Genomic DNA, 8356 nt, shown 5'->3' with positions numbered 1-8356 from the left:
AACTTTCCTAAAAGAAATGAACAAAAACACATACTGTATGCCGATCTCACACACGCACGCACGCACGCACGCACGCACACACAGAGAGAGGCTGCCAGTTGCTCTGCTTATGTGCGCTTTGCACCACTCAACGGCAACATGCAGTAGCTCCCTCCCTTCCTCGTTTTCTCTCACTCACTGTTTTGCACTTCATCTCTCTCTCTCTCTCTCTCTCTCTCTCTCTCTCCTCCTTCCCTCCATATGTTCTCTTGGTCTCTCCACTCCAGTGAGAGCTCAGTTGGCTGGAATACCTCGCAGCCGGAGGACAGGGCTGATCCTCTCTCTCTCTCGGTCTGTCTTCCAGACAGTGAGACTGTAGCATCTGGAGATAAGGAGGAGTTTGAACAAGAGCAAAAGAAGAGAAGATGAGAGAAAGGACAGAAGATAAGAAATTATGACTTTCCTGTTTCCTTCCCTCCCGTTTTGCCTCAGTAAGGTAAGTAAGCATTGGACCAGAGGAGGAAGAATAAGAAGCAGTCACATAATTATGTTTTACTTGAGTAAAAGTTGCAACCAGTAAAAATACAAAAGTATTGGCATCAAGATTAATTTACTCATTATACAGAATCATACAATTTGTAGACCTGCTATTTTTAAATAGCCAAAGTTATAAAAAAAAATGCCTTAATTAAGTGGTTAATGTATGTTGTGTATTAATTATCTGTGTAAATCTGCAAAGTCTTATTTTTTGTAGTGGATTAAAAAGAACACTATTTACATCTGAGGTGTAATGGAGTAGAAGTATAAAGTATTGCAAAATGGAAACACTTGACTTGTATTTAAGGAAAAGTACCTCAATATTGTACTTATACCACCACTGAAACAGAACTACTGTTTAGTCAAGCTAGGTCCCCTACCGGTAGTATGTTTGACCCAGTGGTATGTTTGTCTGCGTATACGTGTAGATAATATATAGATAAGAAAAAAACTATTTAAAATATTGTTTTAATTGATAATTTGATCTAATCCAAAGTTGTCTCCTTCACACACCTGACCTGACCTGAGCATTGCAACCTTACCAATCACATAGGATACACTGTATCATTGCTGTCGGGTGTAAACCTCATTACTGTATGTCCAAAACTGTTACTTTTCGCGATTTAAATTGAAAAATGTACGCGTTTTGAACTTGTAGATTGGCTATTGCTACTTTTATGTGACACTGTAATTAATATGACGAAGTAGGGCATTAATTGGCAAAAGAAAGTGGTGTGCTGGGATCTGATAAGTGGTTTCTGCAGCACAGCAACAACATGATCTATCTTGTTTTCCAAGGTCGTCTTATAGAACCAAACGAGTATTCTCTGACACCTTTATGAGAGGGTGAGACGTCACTGTGTCCAGTAAAATCCCATGCAATCAAATGAAACCTCTTATGGATTTTTCACTAAACACTGAGGAATTCATAGTGTATCTTTTTTGTCGGAAGAAACCAAACTCCAAAATGTAAATGTTTCTGAAAAATGGAAAATATATATTTTTCTGGAAATGAAGAAAACCGTATATTTTGGAAACAAAGCAATGCTCATCAAAGTTGGTGTTGTGACTGTATTGTCAATTGCTTGCACGAGAGGGGGAGAGGTGGTGGAGTTAGCTATTTTAGCAAACAGTTTGAGGATCCAATGGAGTTAAGAGGTTTTGTCTGAAGCAGCTTTTACTACTTTTCATTGGTTCAATATTGTTTTAACCAACACTACATGTACACGTAGTATGAGTTTTTAATACATTGGACATTGACTTAGACCAGTAGAGATAAACACATGCAGCATGTAAGAATACAAATAATCAAAAGCAATTCAAGCTTTGTCACACAAACATACGAATACTGATTATATTATTTGTTTGTTTATATATTACTTGTGAAATTATGAAATTATGCACTCATTTTACACATTTCCAGACAATGTACAAGTACTCAAGTGCTGCACTTACAGTAACCACATTTCCCGCCATAATCGTGTATATATACGTGTTACAAACCTTAAATACGCACGTAAATATACGTTTTACGACATCTGTTCATGGCATGGCCTCTTACGGCAGCCGTCTATGGCCTGGAACGCCATCCATCTTGAAACGGACGAGAGAAAACAAAAACAGTTGAAAAACAGTCATCCAATCTCTGGCCGCGATCTTTAGCTGAGTTTATCTCGGAATTAGAGCTCAGATTTGGTGAAATGAGATAAAGTATGATCTTAGGATGGCAATAAAACCCTCACGCTTCACTCCGGTTAGCACATTATCGTGTTGCATGCTAGTTTAGGACCCGATTGAGCGACGGACAGGATGCGGCTCTTACTTCCGGTCACAGGACCCGTACTGTAGTTTTTTGTAGTTTTCGCGTGGCAAGGGCTACAGAGGTGCCCGAAAACAGTAAAAACTGAAAAAACAAACTAGCCCTAAAACTGCGCCATGCGCTTGGGAATGGCTTTTTACTATAATTAACTTAATATCTCTTGTTTATGGTAACATATTTGATTTTCTTCTTCTCTGTTGTAGTGCTGTGCTCACACGTTTGTGTTCATTTTAAGATGTGTTATGAATTTGTAGCCTATACTGTATATGCTATATGGGGACATTATTTATTCTTTAACTCCTGTGCTTATTTATCCTTTGGTTTCAGTGTGTGTGTGTGTGTGTGTGTGTGTGTGTGTGTGTGTGTGTGTGAGTGCGTGCGTGCGAGTGTGTGTGTGTTTGCGTGCGTGCGTGTTTGCGTGCATGTGTCAGAGAGGAGAACGAGAGAGTGAGATGGTAACTTAGAAACAGGAGGCTGTATTGTACAACAAAACATGTGTCCACAGACCAGATGAACCATGAAGGGAGAGAAAGAGAGAACTGAGAGAGAGAGAGAGAGAGAGAGAGAGAGGGGGGGGGGGATGTGGGAGAGATGGAACAAGATAGAGTGGGACAAGACATGAAGGGGGCAGAAGAAAATGCTCTTGGAAGGAGATACTGTAGCAACCCAAGGCTAACGGACACACCAGGAATGCTTTTATAGGCTATATACTCCATCGTACAGCAGTTTTAAAATATATCTTAAAGGTGTAGTAGTTCACTGGGGTCATTTTAACGTAACGTTTTTTTTAACCCATTTAGACCTGAGACCGATTTAAAAAAATCCTTCTAAAACCTAACCTATAAGGTTTAGCTGCATACGCCTGTAACGTCGTCGAGGCCAGTGCAAGTGTTACGGCAAGTGGCGAAATATTGGAGGGGGGCTCGAGTGAGTCTGCAGTTCTGATTGCAATGGGAAGTTCATTCCATAGTTTTGGAATGCTTCCCTCCTATTTTTAAACCCATTGAACATCTAACCCTGTTAGAAAACACACATCCCTGCTTCTGGTGGCCGATATTGTCCTTCTAATTAATGTCACTCTTTGAAAACACCCCCGACCTTAAGCCGGCGCTTTTCTGCCATGCAATTATAGTAAGGATGCCCTGTATTGCCGTGTATACCTGTATAGCGCTCCTCTTCCCAGCAGCCAAGGATGAATGCGTCTGAGCTTATAATAAGCGGACATGGCAACACTGGAGAGAAGCGCTGCGCATCACTGTCACGTTTGATCCTCCTGGCTGTGTGTGACAACAGTCATTTACCACCTGCCATTGAATCGTTAGTAGCAGTGGTGGAAATTAAAGTACATTTACTTAAGTACAGTTTTGAGGTATTTGTACTTTACTTGTCAAATGTATGTCAAATGTTCAGTACTTTTACTTCTACTCCACTACATACACAATTTATTACTACGATTTATTACTACGATAAATTATTTGACAACTTTAGTTACTACAGTAGTTACTTTGTACATTTTGATTATTATTACAAAACATACTGTTACAGCACCAGCCTAGGGGAACTGGACTGCAAGTGGGGGGGGGGGGTGGAGTCTGAGCAGCAAAACAACACAAAATCAACACTAACTATTCTAACCCTAACTGAACTGTCTGGAATCAACAAATGAAAATGCAATTACTACCCTAACTCCTACCTAACAAAACAGAAGAAAACTGGGCCCCAAAATAAAGAACCCCCCCCCCCCCCACCCTTACCAAACCCGACTGGTTAGATCATTGCAAGGTGATCTTTATCTCATCAAAGGTGACAACATGTGGCACTAGGAGAACACATTATAGAGCACAGAGTGAGCTGGCAGTCCACATGAGAGTGAAGAGAGGACGCCTGGCACTGAACAGAGATGGCCTTTTATCCTCCTCCACCACCCGCCGAAGACCAATCACCGCCTCCAGGCTCCGAGTCGTCCACCTACTTTCCAAAGCATTCACTTAACTCTCTCACTCTCTGCCCACCTCCACAGATGACACACCTGTCACACATCACTCTCTCACTCTCTGCCCACCTCCACAGATGACACACCTGTCACACATCACTCTCTCACTCTCTGCCCACCTCCCCAGATGACACACCTGTCACACATCACTCTCTCACTCTCTGCCCACTTCCACAGATGACACACCTGTCACACATCACTCTCTCACTCTCTGCCCACCTCCACAGATGACACACCTGTCACACATCACTCTCTCACTCTCTGCCCACCTCCACAGATGACACACCTGTCACACATCACTCTCTCACTCTCTGCCCACCTCCACAGATGACACACCTGTCACACATCACTCTCTCACTCTCTGCCCACCTCCCCAGATGACACACCTGTCACACATCACTCTCTCACTCTCTGCCCACTTCCACAGATGACACACCTGTCACACATCACTCTCTCACTCTCTGCCCACTTCCACAGATGACACACCTGTCACACATCATTCTCTCACTCTCTGCCCACTTCCACAGATGACACACCTGTCACACATCATTCTCTCACTCTCTGCCCACCTCCCCAGATGACACACCTGTCACACATCACTCTCTCACTCTCTGCCCACTTCCACAGATGACACACCTGTCACACATCACTCTCTCATCAAGCCATCACATACCAGGGAAAAGAAGGTTAACCCTACGTATATTCCAACCTCCCCATACTCATATAGACCCGGGGTCGTAACAATACATTAACCACTTCAGCCCTACTGTATATACATTTGAAAATAGCCAATCTACAAGAACACAATAGGCTACATCGCGATGGGACACATTGTGAGCTTGTAGATTTTCTATACATTTGAAAACTTGAAATGGGACACATTTTGATGCCAATACTTAATTATGTACTTTTACTCAAGTAAATTTTGAATTTCGTGTTGAGAGCTCTTCACTGGTCCTCCGTTTCCAAAAATACCCGACAGGACCCCGAGACCTGTGCGAGTCTGGATTTTATCACTCGGACCTGGGTCGGTTCCGTTTCTATTATCTCCGACCTTGGGTCTGTTTATTGCCTTGTATAATACCTGAGAATGGATATTCTAGGTCCTGTGCTGCATGATCAGTAGAGAAAATCACACCCGTGTGAAGTGAGTGGTGCAACTCCGTGTGGGCGTCCCCTGGAAGTTCCAGACCTACAGGAACGCGCCCAGGTTGCTTGCCCGGTTCCGGCGAGCCGCCCCACGTCCGAAATGGTTGAGAAATGACAAGAGTTACCGTGTGGGGGTTCCTGTACTGTACTGTACTGTACTGTACTGTACTGTACTGTCACACCTGTGTGTTAGGCTGCGCAACAGTGACACTTGGTGGTGAAAACCAACCAAACGCTATTTTCGTGCTCGGACAGACAAACCCTACAGCCAGGGACCCAGAGACAGACAGACCCAGCCAGGGACCCAGAGACACACACATCTGTCTATAGGAGTGGTTGCACTAGGGTTCAGGTGGTTAGCACCACAGGGAGGACATATCTCAACGTTGAGGGACCTCTAATTTAAGTACAGGTTCCATTTTTAGGACGTCACATGACACCTCATCCCTCTCCTGCATGCTGATAAATGCATTATGGGAGAGCACAAGGGGGCCTGGATTAATGAGCGTGATATAATTTCAGCCTCATGTGTGTGTGTGTGCGTGCGTGCTTGTGTGCACGTGAGAGACAGAGATAGATAGAGGTAACTATAGTTTACCCGTATAGCTAGGGGTAAAAGAAAGGAACGTAAGACTCCCCAGAGATTAGAAAGGTTTCTAGCCTTCCGCTGATTATCTATTTTATGAAATGTTATGAAACACAGTGCTTGGAGTGTGTGTAATAAGCTACATCTTATATGGCAGTCAGACATCTCAAGAGCTACCAAGATCAACCTGTTCAAAGCCTGTGTGGAAAGTATCCTTCTCTATGGTGCCGAAACATGAACAAAGAATAAGGAGTTTCGGGATCGTCTTGACGGAACATACACAAGACTCCTCATGCGTGTCCAGAACCTCTCATGGAAGGAACATCCCACTAAAGCTCAGATTTATGGAGGCACATGGAGGCACACAATTGTATATCACAAGGGAAAGCAACACTACGGATGGATTATCTCTGTCTCTCACTCTTATTCACGGAGAAAAACACAACAACACGGTCAGTGGCCAAACACATCGCTGTTTGCCTTTGTTCAAAATGTACGCTTTTTTGTGTGCTTCTCACTCACACGATATTCACTGCGACACACACACGTGGCGCTAGACCTGAGTGTACCATAGGCACACATTGGTTCTATAGTATTATTACCAATAAGACACCTGAGGGCGAAAAGCGACTGGCCATATATGGAGTGAGTCGTGCAGGGTGTGATGAGGTCAGATCAAAATAAGGAATGTCAGAACAGGTCAGCTCCATATATGGAGATCTAAGGGTGGCAGCAGGGGCAGTGTCTTGACTGTACAGGGTTTGATGAGGGCGCACGTAGGGCCAGGCCTTAATTTTCGGGCCTGTTGAGAACTGAATTGCCGGCTGCCAGGCGCGGCTGCACAAATAACTTTGGGGCAGGCTTTCCCCATGTATGGGGATGATGATGTCGTAGTGATGTCAAGAGACCTGGGCACAAGATTTCATAGTTAACATATGGGCTTAATATCAGGGATCTCCATATATGAGCTTAATTGTGACAGCAGGTAGCATTTACTGATATGATCCCTAATTTACTATCATCCCTGATTATGTCATAGTGATGTCACGATATACAATATATGGGGGCGTTCCCCATGTTTTACTATCATCCCTGTTGATGTCATGAAGTGACGATTGTGAGTGACGTGAAAAAAACACACGTTTCATAGTTAACTGCGACCTTTGGTCGCAAAACGCACGCACGTGCATGTGCGTGTGTGTGTGTGTGTGCTATAGAGGAGCACAGAGAGAGGTATGGATGGAGAGAGAGAGAGAGAGAGAGAGAGAGAGAGAGAGAGAGAGAGATGGCAGCAGTAAACAGGCATTAACGAGATAAGAGAGAGGAGAGGGAGAGATACATGTGTGTGCACAGCAGGAAAAAGTCAACACAGCCCGACAATTAGGTTTTAAAGAGAGGGGGGGGGGGGTTCTGTTTACACAGTAAGGACATAACAGACATGCATGGGAGATTAAGAGAGTGACGAAAAGAGGGGAAGGGGAGAGAGAAGGAGAGGCAAGTTATAGAGATGAGGAATATAGGATATATTTTATTTAGTTAATTTGAAATGCAGCGAAAGCAATTTGAGAGTAATAACACAACATTTACAAGAGTACAGAAGTATTCCCATGATGGGCCACCCAAATGGCTGCCTTGTTTAGATGGCTGCGTATATTATTTGATGGATGTGTATAGTATTTTTAGATGGCTGTGTATAATATTTTTAGATGGCTGTGTATAGTATTGTTTAGATGGCTGCCTGTTTATTGTAATGTGCTGTGGCTTGGATCAATGGAACTAAAGTGTCAAGGATGCAGACAGAGAGTTGAACCCAAGTGCAAAGTCACAACAAACAAGAGTAGAAATAAAGTATTTAATAAAGAATAAGCAGATCTTACACGGTAGATGCAGGTAGGAATCAGGCAATCGAGAATGACATAAAAGTCAACACAGGAACAGGCAGGACATCAATGACAACAGGTTATGAACTGACAGTGAGTGTTAGCAAAGAGTCCAGTCTTATAGGCAGCAGGTTGATTAGCAAAGAGTTCACAGGTTGGCTGATGAGAGAGTTGGACACAGGTGTGTAAGTGGTGGGACTGCACCCCCCCCCCCCCCAAAAAAAAAACCCCACTAAAAGTTAGAATAGGGAGATAAGAGGTTTCTGCCCGACAGCAACAATATGCAACATTTATGTATTGTAAGTCCACAATAAAAAACATTAAGATAATTCAATTGGGGACCCACTCGCAGTATCCTCAGGACCCTAACCCTACAGGTTGGGAATCGTTGTTATAGACAGGAAGTGTATAGT

The 8356-nt window shown here is 43.4% G+C and overlaps 1 protein-coding gene across 4 annotated transcripts in view; it reads left to right on the top strand.

Annotated features, from left to right (window-relative positions):
* Positions 1-294: 294 nt before the first annotated feature.
* The window catches only part of LOC310879711 (protein shisa-like-1a), a 41637-nt gene continuing 33575 nt past the window's right edge, over positions 295-8356 (top strand). For all 4 annotated transcript variants that reach the window (XM_083794535.1, XM_083794537.1, XM_083794538.1 and 1 more), the window contains exon 1: positions 295-475. The gene's annotated coding sequence lies outside the window, so the exon portion shown is untranslated. The remainder of the gene's footprint in view (positions 476-8356) is intronic.

The sequence above is a fragment of the Protomyctophum parallelum genome (genome assembly GCF_964188405.1).
Source record: "Protomyctophum parallelum genome assembly, chromosome: 22".
Lineage (NCBI taxonomy): Eukaryota > Metazoa > Chordata > Actinopteri > Myctophiformes > Myctophidae > Protomyctophum > Protomyctophum parallelum.
Note: the sequence above shows the minus strand (reverse complement) of the source record. Positions and strands in the feature narration are given on the sequence as shown.